Genomic DNA, 23,468 nt, shown 5'->3' on the forward strand with positions numbered 1-23,468 from the left:
TGTTAACTTTTTCTAAATTATGAAGATTTATTGTTTTTAATTGTTTCTGTTTGGCTTCATTTTCTAAGACATTGTCTTACTATGTAGCCCAGGATACTCCTGTCTCAGCTTCATGAATGCAAGTGAGAATGTCTTGCCATGAGTGCCTGTGATGAAGATTTTGCACAAATCCTGATACTTTTCTATTAGTATAAAAAATTAACTATGGACAACTGAAATATAATAGATAGAATAAGCAGATTCTTTTTCAATATATATAAATACTCTAAAATTTTTGATAAGATAACTGGACTCAAACTGATATATAATAGCATCTGTATTTAAATGGAATAAAATACTACAAACGTTTTATCCAACTTTTATACATCGTAATATGGTGATAACTGTTATTATTTAATTTTTATCTCATTCATAGAATTATTTTTGACTGTTAAAACCAAAAATGTTGCTAGAAAACACACATAACAGAAAGTAAATATTCATTTGGGATGTTGTCAGTGAGACAATGCTTCACTAAACGGTCCTGGTGGTCCTTAGAGGTTATACATTCTCTTTGTAGCTGGGAGTTGTGTAATTTCTCAGCAAAGCTTAACAAGGTAATATAGGCTCAGTGCTTCAAAGCAACAAAAATGTCTTCTCTCACAGTTCATCAGGCCAAAAGTTAGAAAGCAAATTGTCAGTTGGTTCTTCCTTCTAAAAAAGAATGTTTCATGGCTCGATCTTAATACTGGGTATGTACAATTCTTGGAGTCTCTTGGCTCACTGACACTTCTTACTATGCCTCCATTTCTGCATCACGTTTTCTTGGCCTCTGTGTCCTCTCCTCTAATTAGAACACTTGAAATTGGTGTTCTATGATCTTGAGATCCTTAACCTACTTAAATCTTTAAAGACTTGTTTTCAAAAAAAGCCAACTTCCTAAGTTCTGGGGGCTTGTATTTAAAAATATTGTTCTAGGAACTCAACTCTCTACAATAATTATTAAAATTCTGTAGAATCTTGTTCCTTACTATGTACCAAATTATGGGTCATTGGTTTCACATGTCTTGCATAAAGTAAAGAGTATTACACTGTGTATAAAAAGCCAGGGCTCTATTTAAGCCTTGGTTCTGCTGTTTTCCCAGCAGTAGAACTTAAGAGGAATTCTTTGTCTTAGTTTCCTTTTCATTTGCAACTGTGCATAATTGCTGTGTTGGAATTTGCATCTTAAATTATTTTGTATAAATGAATTCACACATAAGAGTGGTGACAGTTGCCAACAGGAAACGAGAATTATTAATCTTAACAAGAGAAAATATTCTGAGTTAATATTATTCACGTGAGGCATATGAACGTCAGGAGAAAAGATTCTGCCATGAATTCATGAGATACAGTGAAAGCTTGGACTAGGAGTACTGGATACTCACTGAAGAGTCTACTAGAAGAGAAATAAAGAAGGTTTAAAAGATAAAGATAGCCTAAGGTAACATAAAAGTCTTAGATGACTAACAGTTAAAAACATGAGGAAAACTTTCCATTAAGAAAATAAAAATACCCAGAAGGAAAAAGACACACATGGGATATACTCACTTATAAGTGGATATTAGCCATATAATATAGAATAAACATAGTAAAATCTACAGACCTCAAGAAGCTAAACAGCAAAGAGGACCCTAGGAAGGATGCTCATCCTCATTAGAAGGGAAAACGTTATAGAAACCAGAAGTGGTAGAAGAGAGGAAACAGGACAGGAGCCTGCCACAGATGTCCTCTAAAAGACTCCACTGAGCAGGGGATTGAAGCAGATGCAGAGACTCACAGCCATGATATTGGTAATTATTTTGTATTTAACAATCAGAGAAATACACAAAATGTTTGTAGCAGAACTTATTCTTTTTTCATTATTATTGAAAATAGATTCTTCTGCATGGAATTTTATGAAAGAAGGGGCAGAGAGAAAGACCTGGAGGGGACAGGAGCTCCAAAAGGAGACCAACAAAGAACCTCCCCCCCACCACCAAAAAAAAAAAAAAAAAACACTGGGCACTGGAGGCCGTGAAGAGACTGATACCCCAACCAAGGATCATGCATGGAGAGGACCTAAAACCCCTGCTCAGATGTAGCCCATAGACTCAGTGTCCAAGTGGGTTCCCTAGTAAGAGGAGCAGAGGCTATCACTGGCATGAACTCAATGGCAGGCTCTCTGATCCCTCCCCTGGGGGTGCAGCCTTAACAGGCTACTGAGGCAACTAGTTGACAATGCAACTAGTCCTGATGAGACCCCTGATCAACTAGGGTCAGGTGGAAGGTAAGGGGGACCTCCCCTATCAGTGGACTAGGGAAAGGGCATAGGGGGAGAAGAGGGAGGGAGAGTGAGTTGGGAGGAGATGAGGGAGGGGGCCACAGCTGGGATACAAAATTGAATAAATTGTAATAAATGATAATAATAAAAGAGAAAATAGCTTCTTCTCTTATACATCTTGATAACAATTTCCCCTCCCTTTACTGCCCCCAGTTTCCTACCCTAACTTTCTTCTCCTTGATATCTACTCCCCCTCTTTAGAAAAGAGCAGGTCTCCAGAGACATTAAGCAAACATAACAAAAGCAAAATACAATAAGACAAGGCAAAAGGCTTCACATTAAAGCTGAGCAAGGCAACCCAAAAGGATGAAAAGTCTCAGGAGCAGGCAAAACAGTCAGAGACACAGCCACTCTCATTGTTAGGAGTCCCACAAAACCACCAAGCTAACAGCAGTGCCCAGCAAGCCTGTAGACTTTATTCTTGAAAGTTCCTTGCATATTTGTAGATTCTGAAGAGTATATTAATGATAAAACAGAGAAGTACATTGTCTTATAGACTTGGAGGATAAAGAAGGACTGGGAGAGAGGGACCCAGGGCCCAGAATTGTTTCCAAATGTCACTTTTGGCAGAATTTAAAGGGTCCTGTTGACCCAGCAAAGCATATGCCCTCACCTCTCATTGCTCCAGGGGATGATCATTGATCATATGCAGACCAAGACGATGTTCCCTGGAGCTCGGCCTTCAGCTCTTTTTAGAGTGTAAGTGTAACTTGCAACATGGCTAATCAGCTAAACAGAGCTGAGTGGGGTGTCACCTGGAGGTCAAGACTGAATTGTGTAGAAAGTTCAGTGATCTGAAGTTGTCAGACTTGGGTTCTGGCTAGAGTGGCGTTTTTGACCTCAGCACAGTTGGCTTTCAATTCGGGAGTCTTTTGACCTCAGCATCATCTTAGCAACACCTCCACTAATTAAGGACAAGCAAAGAGGTCTCTAGGAATGGTCTTCAAACTGCTCCAAACAAAGTAAAAGAGAAAGCATGGGCAAGAAAGGGAAAGCCATAATGGTGGTGTGCTCATAGTAGTGGGAGGCAAGAGAAATGAAAATGAAAATTTATTGTCCACAGCAACAGGCACAGTTTGGAACTGGAGAATCTGTATTGAATGTGTATTTTGTACACATGACTTTGAGCAGACAATGGTCTACTGGACCGACTTCCACTGAAAAACAAAGTTACAGTTGTGTTGTTTTTGAGTTAAATTTAAATATCCCAAACTGCATTATTTTATTCAATGCAAAGTGCTATGAAAAAAAAAAAACATATTACTCTAATTAAGGCTGAGAACATGAAAATGGAATAATGAGTAAGGTGAGGATTTTTAGCCATGTCTCCTGGTTGGCTTAGGACATATGCAATGATTCCAAGATGCAGAGTTTATAAGGCCTTAGTGTTCTTGAGTTTCTGTTCATCTGTTTCTGAAACTTACTAATGCTTTCAATACTTTCAGCATAATCATGACAGAAGGCAGGTTTTGGACAAAATAAGACTGTGAGGTTTGGATAGTTGTCTGAAGCTACATAATCGTTTCATGTCCTGTGAGTTTTGAAATAGTTCGGACAGTCCTGGTTTATTTTAACAAGTTGGAATGTGTAACATGGTACTATATTTAGGCCTGGGTGTCCTGTGTTCTACCATCCCTGAAGTATGTATGAACTAAAAATGTTCCACTTTTTCAAAAGGATGTGAATACCTACCTCCTCCCTCAGTTTTAGAGTCCACGTACAAAGTGCAGATTATACAGGTAGATGATGGAAAAGTTGATGAGATCTTGGGTTCACCAGTTCTGATATTCTGGCACTGCTTTGTAGCCCATGTGAAGTGACCGTTAAAGGTTATTCATCGTGACCTTTCAAAAGGAGAGGCTTTGAGAAGTTAAGTTTGGGTGCATTCACATCTTCCCAAACAATGTGTTTTGACATTTAAATTAGTCTAATACAGTCCTCTTTGGGTCCTAACTCAGCGTAAATGTCAACCTGCTTCTGGCTTTAAAAAAGTCACATTCTCCAAACCACTGTGAGGAAATGCTTTAAAATCCTTCCCCAAAAAATGTGTATAAAATATTGCTCTTATGGTCTAAATCGACGTCAAACACCTTTTTGTGTCCCTTACTGCTTGTCTTCTTAATGCTCTGCTGGAGTGAGATTTGCCTTATTGCTTTCCTGATGTGTTTTGTTTGCATTTCACAGCAGAGAAAAACTCGACTCTGGCTTACACATGGCAATACAATTCATCTTTACGTATCGTTGTCCTGAACAGACCTCTGTGCCTCAAACAAACCACCAAAATAATAGAAGGACCACAAGCAGGCAAAACTGACTTTGTGGGTATATTAAACAAACATAATGTTGCGCTCCGTTCTAGCTTTTTAAAACCTGAAACTCATTGTGAGTACATACCTAAGTTTTATGCATAAATCCAATAAATCCTCAGTTTCACATCATTACCACTAATACAAAAATTTACTTGCTGTTTAAACTTCAGCGTAGGCATCAAACTACTGTAGTTGCCACTGTTAATCTTTTGCGGCTTTGTGTGTATAGCAGAAATGAGCAGCGGGAGATAATAAATCAATACGGAATGGCTTGTAATATCATTTTCCAAACCACTTATTAAGATCTCTTTTATAAAATACCAAAGACATTATTTCTATAGACCCATAAATGATGCTAGAATCATATTTGCTAGTTTGTCTTTCTCACTTGTAAAGTTGGAAAATAATCCACTTATTTGCCCAAGAAATGACAGCAAAATCTTTACTCCTGTACAAAACATGGCTGAAAAAAGATTGCATATTAAAAGCAACTGGAACCACTGATATAATTTTCTGTTCCACTTCTCTGACCTCCTAAAAATGGACCCATGAGAGGAAAAAAGATATTGGATGTCTTTGGTGAGATATTTTCTCTATTTAGGAGACTCATCTTCCGTACATTATATTTTCTCTTCTCAAATGAAATGTGCTGGTACCTCAATATAGAGATTTCTTTTCAGTTATTTTGTTGAGGTCCTTCTGTTAGAATTTGGTATTCTGTGCACAATAGTCTTTTTATAGACTCCATTCCTTTTTTGAGTCTGCTGTATTATTCTGAACACTGCCCGTATTTCCCACTGTTTGTTGGTAGATCTGGGCATTTTCCCCACTACCATACAAATTAGATCCTAAGAGACTCTTTCTATTGAATATCTGTTTCATTACTGCTTCTTCTACTTATTTCTAAAAATGTGTTAATACTGGGAAGTGCCAAAATATTGTGTGAAAGCTGTCATGACATTGCAAGAATACAGTTTTTTTATTTGTTTATTTTTTGTTTTTATTTTTGCTTTTTTTTTCTAAAAAGAAATGCATTACAATTTTTAAGCTATTGTTGTATAAGAGAGATGTAAGGGGACAGGAAAGTAAGGAAACAGTAAATAATAAAGGAGAACTTGGATTGTCATGGAAATTCTGTGAATAGGTGTGTACAAAATCTTTTTGTTTCCAGATTTACCTAGACACAAACTATTTTGTGTTGCTTTGTTTACTTAATGAGTTCCAAGCACCTCCCTGTGCGCGTGAGTGTGTGTGTGTGCATGTATGTTTGTGTGTGTGTGTATGTGTGTGTGTGTGCGCTCACAGTTATATGTGTAGGTGTGGAGGAACATGTATTTATGGAACAGAGATAAGACACTTGGATTTATTTTCTCATGACCTTGAGAGTTGTTTAATCTCAGTCATTGGCATCAAGCTTTACAAGGGCCTTCGGGGTAGTTACATTGTCAACTTCTATTTCCTTTACAAAAGAGATTCAAGGAAGGCAGAAAGATCTGCCCTGAGCATGGGTGGCACCATCCTGTAGGCTGAGGGCAAGGTCAGAGATGGGAGATTTCCAAAGCCCCTGGAGTTTATATGATGCTTACATGTGCCGTGGATGACAGCATGGAGATTCAGGGTATAACACTTTGCCTGTTGAATTGTAGTCTCATTCGTCCCTCCTCTCCCCTTGGGGAATGGTAAGTTTTGTTCTGTACTATTGTATTTAGGGAACATATAACTTTCGTTTTGATTTTATAGGGGCTTATGCCAAAGAGTTTACCTTGAGTCTCAGTAAGTATTTCATATTTCAACTTTTCTGTATTGTTAAGATTACGGTGACTCCTGCAGATGGACTAAACATGTTTCTCATTACAATACAGACATGAGCCTTTGAGGCCTTTGAGGCATTTGCTACTGTAGAAAGATACTCTTCAAGAGATTTGCTTGGGTCTCAAGGTGACAAGACATAGTTTTATAAATGCTAATATTGTTTATTCATTTAAGTGACTTGGGAAACACGGAGAAAACCAGTGAGGCATATCCATGGGCGTGCCTATGAGGGTATTTCTGGAGAAGGCTAATCAAAATGAGGAAGATCTTGCCTTGTGGATAGCGAAGTTGAGGACGGAGACAGATTTCAATGTGGAAAAGAGAAATCATAGCGTACAGGCACTCTACCTTAGCTCTTTAACGTGAACTGCTATGCTATCCCATACCTCCCCCAAATAATATTCCCTGAAACCATTAACTAAACTATTTGGTGTTCATTTTTAGTTGTTTAAGGTAAGCTATTACAACAATGGCAGCAGAATTTTTTGTTCCCATCAAGATTCCTACATTTCAACATGCCGGTTCTAAATTTTCATCAATCATACAAATTTCAACAAACCTAACTAACTACCTTACTGCAATATTATTTCGGCAAGGCATGGTAACAAGTTTCATTTATAAATTACCCTTACTATCTTACTACATTTGTTCTTCCTCTCTCTCTGTCAGTTGATTATGTTTGTTGCTGTTATTTTCAGCATTTTTATTATTTAAGGCCAAATTTTCTACTACTGTTTTATTTTGGAATTTTCATTTTATTGTAAGGTGGGATTTAACTTAAAATTTTAATTTCTGTGCTTTATTTTATGCATATTAGTATTTTGCCTTCATGCATGTGTACTGCATGTGTGCCTGGGGGCCAACTGGACAGAAGAAAATATCCTTTGGATTCCCTAGAACTGGCATTACATATGGCTGTGAGTTTCTGTGTGGATAATAAGGATTGAATCAAGGTCCTCTGCAAGAATTACAAGTGTTCTTAAACACTAAGCCAATGTTCCAGTCTTAATACTTATTCTTTTTTCACAGTTTTATATACCCACATCACTTCTATCTCCAACTCCTCCCACACCCATCAAAATCCATGATACCTTTTAAAATTACTATTGTTACATATATTTATAGATATGCATATATAGATATGCACCCACATGCACATATAAACTCTGAGTCCATTTGCTTTGCTCGTATGTACATGAGTCCAAGGCTAACTACTTGGAATTTGATAACCTATTGGGAGAGCCTCCCTGAAGGAAACTGTTTTTCCCTCTCCTAGCAGGCATTGGTTTATAGCCCTTTACCTAGGGATGGGACCATGTGGTACTTCCACTATATATGTTGACGTGTAAACTGGTATCATTATACTGTTCTTATTCAGGTAAGCATGTTGCTGAGACTACATAAGTACACATTCCCTGTCATTTCTATGGGACAATCTTTCTGTCCATTCTTCTATGACTTCCCTGATCCTTGACTAGAGAGTGCACTTCAGATGTATCCACTGTGGTTGCGAATAGTCATTAATTGTGCACCTCTGCTATAGTTTTCATCTGCTACTAAAAAAAAAAGTCTCTTTGCTGAGGGCAAAAGTTCAGTCACCATTGGTTACAAGAGAAGTATTTTGAAAGTGATTAAAAATACATTGATTAGGAAACCTGGAAAGTAGTAGGTTTTCCTCATGGACCTACCACCTCTTCAGTCACAGGGCATATATAGTCTAGTGCTATAGTATCAGTCATGGATTTACTCCTTTTGAGTGAGCCTGAAGTCCAATTAGACAGCTTTTGGTTACACCCAAGATAAAGCACCACTATTGCTCCACTGTGCCCATCTTTCCAGTCTAGTCTTGCCATGGTTCATAGGCTTCATAACTGGGTAGGACTACAATTGTTCCTCTCACTTGGCATCCTGCATAGGACCTTCTGATTCTATCAGATCCACTCCCCAGGGACAGGCTTCTACTTCAGATCCAAATTGACTCCTCTAAGTCGTGTGTCCACAGTGTATAGTGTCTTCAGGAACAGGGCCTTCTCTTCAAATTCAATTATGTGAGGCAACCAGGTGTAGCAGCAATAGCCTATATTGCTTGGTGTCTCTTGGACTCCCTTGGTCAACAATGAAAGTGCAGGTTTTTCATGCCTGTTATTGGAGTTCTGTTAAACATTTTGTGGCTATTGGAAGGAACATTGCCTAAATGACATTTGTGTAAGTGACATAACTCCGTTTCTTAAAAATACTTTTGAACTGGGGGGGGGGGGATGCATGAGAGAGAGAGGGAGAGAGGGAGAAAACAAGAGAGAGAGAGAGAAGGAGAGAGAGATCACCACAGCAGATAGGAAGGGATCAGAGGACAAATTGTAGAATTGGTAGTGTCCTTCCACCACTCGGGACCCAGAGACTGAACACAGACCATCATTTTTACATCAGTTGCTTAACCCATTGAGCCATCTCTGCCCCGTACTCTATTCTTGTACTACGAATCATTCAGCTATTGAGGGAAAGCAACAGAAATTTAACTGAAGAAATGCTTTTATAGAAAAGGAACTCCAATCCCTCGTGAGAATGATAAGGCTTTCGAGGGAGCCGCTGTCACTCTCCGGTTGTTGAAGCGGCTCTAACTAGCCACATACAGAAGAGGAGAAATAGGGAAGGAAAGTCAAGTCATCTCCCCAGACAAGTGTTTTACCCTTGCACTTTAGAATTACTAGGAAATGATGAAAAGAAAACTCAGAACTGTTTTTAACTGCAATAGGCTCTTTTTCTTGATATAAACTTGTATTAATTCTGCACACCATATTTACAGTTTTATATTTCCAAACATAAAACAAGGTATATTTAGAGAACTATTCTTGTATTTCTCTTTCTCTTTAAGTGTTTACTGACCCATTTTTTTAAAGAATAAATGTGAATATATGCTTACTTTCTGTTTATATAAGCATAAATATATATGTGTATATATAATTAGTGAACACATATGACACAGTACTATATATAACACAGTACTATACTATACATTGTTGAGAAATATTAACTTATATAGCTAGGGTATTTGATTTTACATTAATTATGATTAAAATTTTACTTTATTAAGTATTGTAGTAACAAATATAAATACATTTCTTGACCCCTTCACTCCCCAAAATTTCTCTGCATGGAGTAAGGAGTCCTGTGGTGAGTTGAACATTGTGTTTACTATAATTCTTTAGTTTTGGTTTTTGAACTGTGTAGCCTTATCTGGCCTGAAATCTACAGATATCTACCTTTCTCTGCCACCAGACTGCTCTGCCACCATATATGGATAAACTATCTTTTAATATTCTCTACTATGCCATTTCTAGTCAACACCAACAGAATGTAAAACACTGTGGGGAGCTTTCTTTTTTCCTCCTATCATCAAACTAGTGTTTATGTCTGTTCAAGAAAATTGACTTTTTCTTTTTCCAAAATAAAAGATCTTGCTGGAGGGCATAGTTATTTGACAGCTTTTTGAGTTTGCTTAATAATCACAATGAAATAATGTTTAACTTCACAGTTCTTGCTTATCCCATAAAATTATCCATCATTTTCTAGGTATAATATTTGTCTCATTTAGCTGGAATGGTTTTCTGCCATGGATTAATTTCTACCTTAGTACTTTGCTTACAATTTCTGCCACATATACCAATATGATCTGCCCTTTCAGGAATGCAATTGCATGATTTTCCTTTATACTATAAGCATATTGTGTTCAGATTAATCTTTGCCATGGCTCCATGTTATTAAACATCCTGCCTTCTTCTCTGATTCAGGTTGCACTGGGATAAGACTGTGTCATTCTCTCCTAAAACCTTTAAAACTTAACGCTCTGTTATCCATCCTGGTAGATGATTTCACCATCCCTGCATGTTCAGCTGGTAATTTTTGTCACATTCTTTTCTATCTTCTCATCTGCATGACATGTAAATGCAGATGAGATGTGAGATACCAATTTTTCAGTTAAACGTGTGGCTTTTTAGGCTGACTTACCACCGGTGCCTCTGTGTTTACTTAATGTTATATTTTAAAAAAAATCTTATCAAACTTCTTCACTTATAGAAAATGGATGTGAACTGAAGCCGCACATTTTCCAGGGATAGTGAGACTTTAAAATCTCCTTTTTCTTAGCTTCCAGTTAGGTATTCTTTCTAGGTCACTGGGCCATGCATTCAGGAATATTATCATTCCTTGGGTTAAAAATGTGTGTGGGACTCTCTCCTCTTTGTTTATAAGAATAAAAATTATTTCCTTAAAAAGCCCTATGAGATTATAAAATGCTGGCTATGCTTTGAAACATTAGAAAATAAATAACAGTAAGAAAACAAGTTAGATTTTTTTAATGAAATGAGATTCCAGTATCTTGAATATTTTAATAAGACTTTCTTTAATTATTTAAAAATGAATTGTTCTTTTTGCTTAAATGTTTATTTTATTGTTCAAGAAATTTTACCATTATGTTCATAAAACTGTTGAAATTGTTGCACTTCATTTCTGTACTTTGAAATAAGCTTCAAAGTATACAGTGTATATTCAATAGGAATGTAATATATAGAGAAATATGATACTTTCTGTGATAATTTAAAGATGAAAATGAATTAGATTTTTTCTTATAGAAGAACTGAAGTAAAATAATTTGCCAGAAAATACAGATAGCAATAGCTCCCAAAGAAGTCATATTTCACTCAGTCCTACACTCAATAAATTCCTTGTGTTAGATAATTAACTAATAAAAGTTCTTGGTTATTAGGAAAATGTAGTTTGCATAAATTGATGTTCATTTCCTTTTATTGGTAACAAAAATAATATGCATGTCCACATTAAATTAAGGATCGGTGTCATTAGAACATTTTTTTATGTTTTACAAACTCCTTCTTCGAGAAAGTCTCTGGATGTAAGATCTGATTTATTTACTGAAGTGTCCCCCAAAAGATGGCATGCCATAGTAACATGTGTGCAGTACATGTATATTACTATTAATAGACAATAGTATTGTGAGAGTTAGTGTTAGTTGTCAACTTGAAAAATATCTAGACCTACCTGGTTGATAGGTCCTAGAACACCTGTGGAGGGTTATCCTGGTCGTGTTTTAATTGGTCTGGAAAGACACATCCTAATGGAAGGAGGAAGTATTTCTTGGGCTGGAACGTACCGAACTGAGTTGGAATAAGAAGGGGAGCTGGGCACTAGGACACCTCTGCCTGTCTCTCTTTGCTTCTTCAATGTGGGGATCTGTGGATAACTCCCAGAAACTCCTGTTGCTTTGTCTTTCCTGTCATGACAATACTTTAAACCATATTGTGAGTCAGTATTAGACCCTTCTCCTTTAAACTGTTTATGACCAAGTATCTTGTCAAAACAACAGGCGAAGAAGCTAAGACAGAGATACATTAAGCTTGCTGTATGTGGTGTTCTTACAGGTTGCTCTTTTCTGAGGCTTTCTTCACTTTTATTTCTATGCTGTGGTGACTATCTTCTTATTTGTTCTTCCATAGCTACTCAACACCGTTAGCTTTCTTCTCCTAAAAGTCTAACTGACACAAACTAAATGTGAATCCCTCTTCACTAACTTCCTGTTCTGTGTAATCAATGACAAGCATGGGAAGGAAATGAAGGTAAAGGCATAGTGGAATCAAACATTCATTCTTCTGCCTTTCTCTCTGAGAGATGCCCTTTGCCTGATCATCAATTCAGGGAAGGCACTAGATTCACCTCAGGTGGTTCGCTGCACACAAAGGTGTCTACAAAGTTGGGCAGCAACTACTTCCGTGCTTATTCCTGGGAACAGCTCCATCCTATTGCGCCAGCTCTTCCAATTTTTTTTTTTCAAACTATCATTTCACCTTTGGAAACAGCCATCTATAAAGATCTCTTGAAACAACCAATTTGAATGAGCCATCTGTTTTCAGACAGGACCTTAACTGAGACATTCACTTTTCTGCACATTGTCTATAAACATCATCACACGGTCCTTTAATTTTTATGGATATTTATTAGTGTTCATACATATGGCATCTGAATAGACATCTCATAGCACATTTGCAGAGACCTTTACCACAGGAGAAAATGAGAACTAGACTGGCAAAATAAAGTATCTCTGAGATCACTTTGTAGTCTATAAACTTTATTCAGATGCACAGCATCTCACTCAGAGTCGCATTTCTCATCTTTAGAACACAATCATAATTAGCTTGTCTCTCTGTTTGCCCTACCTAACACATCTTATAAACTACAAATTGAAACGTAAGAGCCTAAAAGCACACTAACAGCAAGATTAAATGACAGGTGACATCCCAACAACACAAAAGGTGACAGAAAATATAAATAGAAGACATAAGCCTTGAAAAACACAGCTGTCTAGAGCAAAAGTAAAAATAAACATTTGCAGACACCTTGGTAGGCTTTGGGGCATCATTAACACTCCAATCCAGATGATAAACTCATGTACATATTACTGATCTCAGGGCACATGTATTGTGCCTGTGTATACAGGCAGACAAAATGAATTATGAAAAATATTGTCAATGATAATTGAATTTGGTTAAAAAACGTGTGTGGCTTGAAGAAGTAATATTTAGTTATCTAAAGGATGGTATACTTTTTATATTAATATTTTTTATTTTTAAATAATTTTATACATTCACCTGTATCCCAGCTGCAGCCTACTCCTTCATTCCCTCCCAATCCTCTCCTCCCTCCCTCATCTCCTCCCTGCCCCCTTCCAAGTCCACTGAGAGGGGGTGTCCTCCTCTCCTTCCTTCTGGCCCTAGCTTATCAGGTATCTTCAGGATGGTTGCAAGGACCTTATCTGTGGCCTAGCAAGGCTGATCCTCCCTCAGGGGGGAGGAGAAGCTCATGAGTTCATGTGAGAAACAATTCCTGTCCCCCTTACTAGGGAACCCACTTGGATACTGAGCTACCATGGGCTATGTCTGAGCAGGGATTGTAGGTTATATCCATGCATGGTCCTTGGTTAGAGAAATAGTCTCATAGAAGACCCCTGTGTTCAAATATATTTGGATCTTGTGGGGCTCCTTGTCCCCTCTAGGATATACTAATTCCACCTCCCTTCATATGATTCCTTACGCTATGCCAAAGGCATGGTTATGGGTTTCAGCATCTGCTTTGATACACTGCTAGGTAGAGTCTTTCAGGTGCCTTCTGTGGTAGGCTACTGTCCTGTTACTTGTTTTCTCCTATTTCCAATGTCCATCCCCTTTGTCTTTCTAGATGAGGATTGATCATCTTACCCCTGGACGTCTTTCTTGTTTATCTTCTTTAGGTATACAGATTTTAGTATGTTTATCCTATCTTATAGATCTATATAAGTGAGTATGTACCATGTGTGTCTTTTTGCTTTGGGATACCTCACTCAGGATGATTTTTTCTAGATCCCACCATTTGCCTGCAAAATTCATGATTTCCTTGGTTGTAATTTCTGAGTAGTATTATATTGTGTAAAAGTACCACAATTTCTGAATCCGTTCCTCCATTGATCGACATCTGGGTTGTTTCCAGGTTCTTGCTATTACGAATAAAGCTGCTACAAACATGGTTGAGCAAATGTCCTTGTTGTGTACTTGAGCATCTTTTGGATATATACCTAGGAGTGGTATAGCTGGATCTTAAGGAAGCGCTATTCCTAATTGTCTGAGAAAGCACCAGATTGATTTCCATAGTGGTTGTACCAGTTGACATTGCCACCCAGCAATGGAGGAGAGTTCCCCTTTCTCCACAGCCTCTCCAGCATGCATTATCTCTTGAGTTTTTTATCTTAGCCACTCTGATGTGTGTAAGGTGAAATCTCAGGGTCGTTTTAATTTGCATCTCTCTGATGGCTAGGGATGTTGAACATCTCCTTATGTGTTTCTTTGCCATTCTATATTCTTCTACAGAGAATTCTCTGTTTAGCTCCATACCCCATTTGTTAACTGGGTTACTTGGATTATTGCCTTTTAACTTCTTTAGTTCTTTATATATTCCAGATATCAGCCCTCTGTCAGATGTCGGGTTGGTGAAGATCCTTTCCCAATCTGTAGGCTGTCGATTTTTTCTAATGAGAGTGTCTTTTGCTTTACAGAAGCTTTTCAGTTTCCTGAGGTCTCATTTATTGATTGTTGCTCAAAGGGCCTGTGCTGATGGTGCTCTGTTCAGGAAGTTGTCTCCTGTGCCAATGAGTTCTAGGGTCTTCCCCACTTTTTCTTCTAAATGATTTAGAGTATCTGGTTTTTTATTGAGGTCTTTGATCCACTTGGACTTTAGTTTTGTGCAGGGTGATAAATATGGATCTAGTTTTATTTTTCTGCATGTAGACATCCAGTTGGACCATTTCTTGAAGATGGTGTCTTTTTTCCATTGAATGGTTTTGGCTTTTTAAACTGGAATTATATTAGTATTCCACAAGAAAAGTAAAAAGTATCTAACAGCTTATATTTAATCTTCTACCTACTATTTTTATGTATTTCCTTTGTCCACTCCTGACTTAAATTTTTATTATTTCAATATATCTTATACTATTCTTTCCATCTGTTTTGTTTTTCTTTTTTTTTAATTTTATTTTTTTCTTATTAGTTACATTTTATTAACTCTGTATCCCAGCCCTATCCCGCTCCCTCATTCCCTTCCAATCCCACCTTCCATTCCTCATCTCCACCGTGCCCCTTTCCAAGTCCACTTATGGGGGGGACCTCCTCCCCATTCATCCGATCCTGTTTTGTCAGGTTTCTTCAGGACTGGCTTCGAAGCCCTCCTCTGTGTCCTAACAGAACTGCTCCTCCCTTGTGGGGTGGGGAGGTCAAATAGCCAATCATTGAATCCTTGTTCCCCTCACTATGGGAAACCAATTGGTTACTGAACTACCACAGGCAGCTACATCTGAGCAGAGGTTCTAGGTTATATACATACATGGTCCTTGGATGAATGTCAGTCTCTGAAAAGACCCTGTGCCCAGATATATTTGGTGCTTGTGGAGCTCCTATCCTTTCTCCACCATACTAACTCCCCTTCTTTCATATGATTCCCTGTACTCTGCCAAAGGTTTGGTCATGAGTCTTTGTATCTGCTTTGAAAACACTGCTAGTTAGAGTCTTTCAGATGTGCTCAGTAGACTCCTGTCATACGTTCAATGTACATCCCATTTGTCTTTCTAAACGAGGATTGATCATCTTACCCCATGTCCACTCTCTTGATTATCTTTTTTAGGTGTATAGATTTCATTATGTTTATCATATCTTATAGGTCTATATACGTGAGTATATAGCATGTTTTTCTTTCTCCTTCTGGGATATTTCACTCACAATTATCTTTTCTAGATCCCACCATTTGCCTGCAAATTTCATGATTTCCTCCTTTTTGATTGCTGAGTAGTATTCCATTGTGTAAAAACACCACACTTTCTGTACCCATTCCTCCATTGATGGACATCTGGATTGATTCCAGGTTCTGGCTATTACAAATAAAGCTGCTATAAACATGGTTGAGCAAGTATCCCTTTTGTGTACTTGAGCAAAGTTTGGGTATATACCTAGCAGTGGTATAGCTGGGTATTGAGGAAGCACTATTCATAATTGTCTTAGAAAGTTCTAGATACATTTCCAGAGTGGTTGCACCAGTTTACATTCCCACCAGCAGTGGAGGAGGGTTCCCCTTTCTTCACAACCTCTCCAGCATGTGTTGTCACTTGAGTTTTTCATCTTGGCCTTGGGTGTAAGGTAAAATCTCAGGGTCGTTTTGATTTGCATTTCCCTGATGGCTAATGAGGTTGAGCATTTCTCTAAGTGTTTCTCTGCCATTCAATATTCCTCTGTCGAGAATTCTCTGTTTAGCTCTGTTCCCCATTTTTTAATTGGATTACTTGGTTTATTGCTTTTCAGCTTCTTTAGTTCTTTGTATATACTGGATATGAGTCCTCTGTCAGATAAATGGTTGGTGAAGATTCTCTCCCAATCTGTAGGCAGTTGTTTTGTTTTGATGACGGTGTCTTTGATTTACAGAAGCTTTTCAGTTTCATGAGGTCCCATTTATTGATTGTTGCTCTTAGAGCCTGTGCTGTTGGTGTTCTGTTCAGGAAGTTGTCTCCTGTGCCAATGAGTTCTAGGCTGTTTCCCACTTTTTCTTCTAACAGATTTAGAGTATCTGGTTTTATGTTGAGGTCTTTGATCCACTTGGACTTTAGTTTTGTGCAGGGGGATAAATATGGATCTATTTTCATTTTTCTGCATGTAGACATCCAGTTGGAGCAGCACCATTTGTTGAAGATGCTGTCTTTTTTCCATTGAATGGTTTTGGCTTCTTTGTCAAAAATCGAGTATTCATAGGTGTGTGGGTTTATTTCTGGGTCTTCTATGCGGTTCCATTGATCCTCCTTTCTGTTTTTATGCCAATACCATGCAGTTTTTATTACTATTGCTCTGTAGTACAACTTGAGATCAGGGATGGAGATACTTCCAGATGATCTGTTGTTGTACAGGATTTTTTTGTAGATTCTGGGTTTTTGTTTCTCCATATGAAGCTGAGAATCTTTTTTTCAATGTCTGTAAAGAATTGAGTTGGTTTTTGATGGGAATTGCATTGAATCTGTAGATTGCTTTTGGCAGGATGGCCATTTTCACAATGTTAATCCTACCAATCCATGAGTATGGGAGATCTTTCCATCTTCTTATATCTTCTTCAATTTCTTTCTTCAGAGACTTGAAGTTTTTTTCAAACAGGTCTTTCACTTGCTTGGTTGATGTCACCCCAAGGTACTTTATGTTATTAGTGGCCGTTGTGAAGTGTGTTGTTTCTTTAATTTCTTTCTTGGCCCTTTTGTCTTTGGTATACAGGAGGTCTTCTGATTTTTTTGAGTTGATTTTGTATCCTGCCACTTTGCTGAAGGGGTTGATCAGCTGGAGGAGTTCTCTGGTTGAATTTTTGGGGTCACTCATATATACTATCGTATCAGCTGCAAATAGTGACACTCTTCCTTCCCGAATTGTATCCCCTTGATCTTCTTTAGTTTTCTTATTGCTCTACCTAGGATTTCAACTACTATGTTGAAGAGGTAGGGAGAGAGTGGGCAGCCTTGTCTTGTCCCTGATTTCAGTGGGATTGATTTAAGTTTCTCTCCATTGAGTTTGATGTTGGCTATAGGCTTGCTGTATATTGCCTTTACTATGTTTAGATATGTGCCTTGTATTCCTGATCTCTCCAAGACTTTAAACATGAATGGGTTTTGGACTTTGTCAAATGCCTTTTCGGCATCTAAGGAGATGATCATGTGGTTTTTCTCCTTCAGTTTGTTTATGTGGTGGATTACATTGATGGATTTTCTTATGTTGAACCACCCTTGCATGCCTGGGATGAAGCCTACTTGGTCGTGGTAGATGATATCTTTGATGTGTTCTTGGATTTGGTTTGCAAGTATTTTATTGAGTATTTTTGTGTCAATGTTCATAAGAGAGATAGGTCTGAAGTTCTCTTTTTTTGTTGGGTATTTGCGTGGTTTAGGTATCAGGATGACTGTTGCTTCATAGAATGAGTTTGGTAGTGTTCCTTCTATTTCTATTTTGTGGAATAGTTTGAGGAGAATTGGTGTTAGCACTACTTTGAAGGTCTGGTAGAATTCTGTGCTGAAACCATCTGGCCCAGGGCTTTTTTTGGAGGGGAGACTGTGAAAGACTGCTTCAATTTCCTTGTGGGATATAAGGCTATTCAGTCTTTCTACCTGATCTTGACTTAATGTTGGAAGATGGAATATATCAAGAAAATTGTCCATTTCATTTAGGTTTTCAAATTTTGTGGCATATAGGCTTTTGTAGTATGACTTAATGATTGTTTAAATTTCCTCAGTGTCTGTAGTTATGTCACCCTTTTCATTTCTGATTTTGCTGATTTGGATAGATTCTCTCTTCTTTTTAGTTAGTTTGGCTAAGGGTTTGTCGATCTTGTTGATTTTCTCAAAGAACCAGCTTTTTGTTTCATTGATTCTTTGAATAGTTTTATTTGTTTCTAATTGATTGATTTCAACCCTGAGTTTGATTATTTCCGGCCTTCTGCTCCTCTTGGGTTTATCTGCTCCTTTTTTTTTTCTAGGGTTTTCAGTTGGGCCATTAAGTTGTTTGTATGTGATGTTACAAATTTCTTCATGCAGGCACTTAGTGCTATAAATTTTCCTCTGAGCACTGCTTTCAATGTGTCCCATAAATTTGGGTATGTTGTGCCTTCATTTTCATTGAATTCTAGGAAGTCTTTAATTTCTTTCTTTATTTCTTCCTTAACCCAGCTGTCGTTGAGTAACAGGTTGTTCAATTTCCATGTGCGTGTAGGCTGTTTGTTATTTCTGTTGTTGTTGAGATCCAGCTTTAGTCCATGGTGGTCAGATAGAATACAAGGGATTATTTCAATCTTTTTGTATCTGCTGAGGCTTGTTTTATGACCACTATATGATCTATTTTGGAGAAGGTTCCATGTGGTGCTGAAAAGAAGGTATACTCTTTTGAGTTTGTTGAAAAGATCTATAGACGTCTATTAGGTCCATTTGACTTAGGGACTCTGTAAGTGTTTTTATTTCCCTATTTGTTTTCTGTCTAGTTGATCTGTCACTTGGTGAGAGTGGAGTGTTGAAGTCTCTCACTATTAAGGTATTAGGATCAATGTGTGATTTAAGCTTTAATATTGTTTCATTTACGAATGTAGGTGCTCTTGTATTTGGTGCATAGATATTCAAAATTGTGATGTCCTCTTGGTGGATTTTTCCTTTGATAAGAATATAGTGGCCCTCCTTATCTTTTTTGATTAACTTTGGTTGAAAGTCTATTTTATTAGATATTAGGATGGCTACTCCAGCATTTTTTCTGGAACCATTTGCTTGAAAAACATTTTTCCAGCCCTTTACTCTGAGGTAGCATTTATCTTTGTTGCGTAGGTGTGTTTCTTGGATGCAACAGAATGTTGGATCCTGTTTCCGCAACCATTCTATTAGTCTGTGTCTTTTTATTGGGGAGTTGAGTCCGTTGATGTTGATAGTTACTAGTCACCAAGAATTGTTGCTTACTTTTGATGTGGGGTTGGTGGCGTTACTGAGTTTCATTGCTTATATTCTTTTGATTTTTTTTTTTTTGTGTGTGTAGTTGTCTATTTCCTCTGTTTCCTTCGATGTAGTTGTTTTCTTTGGTTTGGAGTTTCCCTTCTAGTAACTTCTGTAGAGCTGGGTTACTATGTAGATATTATTTAAATTTGGTTTTGTCATGGAATATTTTGAATTCTCCATCTATGTTGATTGAAAGTTTTGCTGGGTATAGTAGTCTGGGTTGGAATTTGTGGTCCCTTAAGTACTGTATGATTTCCGTCCAGGCCCTTCTGGCTTTCATAGTTTCTGTTGAGAAATCTGGTGTGATTGTGATAGGTCTACCTTCATATGTTACTTGGCCTTTTTCCCTTGCTGCTTTTAGAATTTTTTCTTTGTTTTGTAGTTTCAGTGTTTTGACTATGATGTGACATGAAGAATTTCTTTTCTGGTCTAGTCTACTTGGTGTTCTGTAGGCCTCTTGTATGTTCACGGACATCTCCTTCTTTAAGTTGGGAAAGTTTTCTTCTATAATTTTTTTGAAAATATTTTCTGGTCCTTTTATCCTGATGTCTTCTTTTTCTCCTACTCCTATTATTCTTAGATTTTGTCTTTTCATGGTGTCCTTGATTTCTTGGATGTATTGTGTTTGGAGCTTTTCTGATTTTATTTTTTCTTTGAGAGACGTGTCAATTTCCGCAAGTGTATCTTCAGCTCCTGAGATTCTTTCTTCCATCTCTTGTATTCTGTTGGTGATGCTTACCTTTGTAGTTCCTGATCTTTTCTCTATGTTCTCCAGCGCCTGGTTTGCCTCTATTTGTGTTTTCTTTATTGATTCTAATTCTGTTTTCATGTCTTGCACCATTTCCTTCATCTGTTTGAATGTGGAGTCCTGCTTTTCAATGACAGCTTCTATTTTTTTGTCTGTTTCCTCTCTTTGTGTTACTAATTGTGCCTCTACTTCTTTTGCTATAATTGCCTGTATTTCTATGAGAGCCTTTTTTTATTTCTTCTTTATTTTCCTTCATTTGTGTGGACATTTCTTTGAGAGATTTGTGCATTTCTTCTTTGTTTGCCTCAATTTTCGTAGTCATTTCTCTGAGAGCTCGATTTGTTTTCTCTTGGTTTGTCTCAATTTCTTTGGCTATTTCTCTGAGGGCTTTGTTCATTTCATCTTTATGGACCTCTAATAGCTGGAGAAACATAGTTTTGAGGTCATTTTCTTGTCTATCTAGTGAATTGAAGTGTCCATTGTTTTGTGGGGTTGCTGGTGAGGTCATTATATCCTGATTTTTGTTGGGTGTGTTCTTGCATCTGCCTCTAGCCATCTGGTTATTTATGACCCTCACTGTTTGCTCCTCGACTTTGTAGTTCGGGCTATGATCGTCTCTTTCTGTTTTCTGGACTGTTTTTTCAGAAAGATGAGAGAGGTTCACTGCTTTGGGAGTGTGCGTTGTGGTTTCAGTTTTGCCTAAGTAATGAATGTGAGGCTGGTGCTATTAGCATGTGCTTTTAGTGGGCGCAGTTTGCATGTGCAGATTCTTTGACTATTTCAGTGGCCTGCAGGCCGCTATTACGCAGTTCTGTCTGAGATCCAGGGATTGTTTGCCTAGATTACACTGGTGGACCCACAAGGCAGATGCTTCAATGTTGGGGTCCCTATCCCAAGAATCCCTATGATGCCCATACTAGGGGTGTGGGTGGCAGGCATCTCGTCTGGTTGCTTCTGTGGAGATGCCTTGGGTCTGGGGCAAACTCTCCCTAGAAGGCTCACTCACTCTCTTGCAGGACCAGTTGGAATGCACAGGGGTTCCCCTTGCTCTCTACTCTCTGATTTGGTCCTGCTGAGGAAAGTGCGTGAGTAGGCTAACAGTCAGCTCTGTGACACTGTTGTCACAGGACTCGGTGTCCACCTTTCCTGTGTGCTGCCTCTCTGTCCTTTTCCTCTGCCAGAAGGCGTTATGTTGACTGGTCCCCGGGTAGCACGGGAAAGAGTTTGGTTGAGTGTTCTCAATCCCAGATCCCAGGCGCAGATCTCTCTGCCAGAAGCAGCCTGGTGGAAGAACCTATGTTTGCTGATCCTGAGAGAGTACCAGGTAGGGTTGAGTGTCCTCAGATCCAGAGCTTGGGTTTCTTTGCCAGGGGCCATTGGGTGAGCTAGAGAGGGGGTACTGTGTCCTGTGGCAGGCTGCCTCTCTGTCCTTCCCCTCTGACCTTCCCCTCCGCTAGGGCAAGCTTACGGCAGTGCTCTCAAGGGAGTGCCAGAAGGGGTTGGGACTTCTCAGTCCAATCCTGAGCTGGGGTTTCACTGCCAGGGTTCGGGGGAGGGGGGCGCCGGTGATAGGACTTGGTGCTAGACCTTATTGCGCTGGACCCAGGAGAATCTCAGGATGTGTTGATTAACCACAGTCCCAGATCCCGAGCTGTAGTTTGTTTGCTAGGAGCAGCCGGCAGCACTGGGGTCCCGGCACTGTGAAGCTGCTGTGCGCCTCTTTATCCTTCTGCTTGGCCGCGGCAGGGTTATGGTGGTGTTTGGGGGAGTGCCCGAAAGCATTGGGTTTTCCCAACCCCGATCTCGGGTTGGGGTACAGACAATGTGGTCTGTGGCAGATTCTGCTGGACACCTCCTGCCTCCTCCGAAGACGGAGTAGGGATTTTGAGCTGGGCGCACAGCTGCTCTCTGCGTTCGGCGGGAGCTCAGTTGTGATGGTGGCAGGTACCCATGGTCGGAGAGACCTTCCAGGGAAAGACTGGGTGACCCGTGACCAGTCTGGCAACTTTCCTTCCCTGTGGGTTTTTTTTTTTTTTGAGACTGGGACTCTAAGTCTTAGGCACCCTTGTGCCCACCGATCAGCCTGGGAAAGTGATCGGCACAAGCAGGCTTGCGGCACCAGCTCGGAGACCCAAAGCCCGCAGACCCAAAGCCCGCATTAGTTGGGTTCTCTTCCGGGTTCTGGCTGGGCAGCAGAGAGTGGACCCGACCGATTCCCACGCCGTGGGAGCCTCCCCTCACCTGGGAAACACGATAGCTGTTGTTTTAGGGCCCAGAATATAGAACTCTGACCCACTTCTGTGAGAGTTCTGCACCATGTCTGCCTGTGTGCTCCCTGCTATGATGATAGACTAAACCTCTAAAGTTATGAACAAGTCCCAGTGATATGCTTTCCTTTATTAGAGTTGCCATGGTGATGGTGTCTCTTCACAGCATATTGCTGTGAACAGTAATTAGAACAATTGTGAAAGTTTTTTAAAATGACAGAAAAAAAAACAGGAGGGCATGCAGTTGTGATGACATTGACAATCTCAAAGTGGAGAGATTATCCTCGATATTTTGTGTTAACTCTAAACAAATTGAATGTGTTCCTCTTAAAGAGATGACACAACATATCTAAGAGAGCACTATGATCACCACAGTAGACATCACAGTGATATAACAAGAGCCAAGAATACACCCAAGTCCCCCATAAACATAAAGCAAGAAGTTGATTCTTAGTGAAGTGTCTCTGTGGAACATGCCCTATCAACCCTGGTCCACAGCCCAGTGTTAGTGACTTGGATTTATAATCTATAAAACTAAGGGAATGAATTTCTGTTCTTTTAAGTCATCACACTTATAACGGTGTGTATTATTTTCATGGTCTCAAATTTTCTTTCTCTTTTGATTTGTACATACATACCCTCAAGTCTTGTTTTCGACCCATCTATTCCTCTGTAGCTGTGCATGAATCACCTTTCTCAACTCTGCAGCAGAACACTAAGTGAATGACTTAAAAACGAAGGATTCACTGAGGTTCATAATTGCAAGTCAGGAAAGGGGTGTGGCTGGAGTGGGTCAGTCTTTGGAGGCCAGAGTTTGCAGTGATAACTCCTCACATTATTCAGAACACACACACACACACACAAAAAAAAAAAAAAAAAAAAAAAAAAAAAAAAAAAAAAAAAAAAAAAA

Source organism: Psammomys obesus, unplaced genomic scaffold (assembly GCF_907164565.1).
Source record: "Psammomys obesus unplaced genomic scaffold, mPsaObe1.curated_primary_1811, whole genome shotgun sequence".
NCBI classification, from domain to species: Eukaryota; Metazoa; Chordata; class Mammalia; order Rodentia; family Muridae; genus Psammomys; species Psammomys obesus.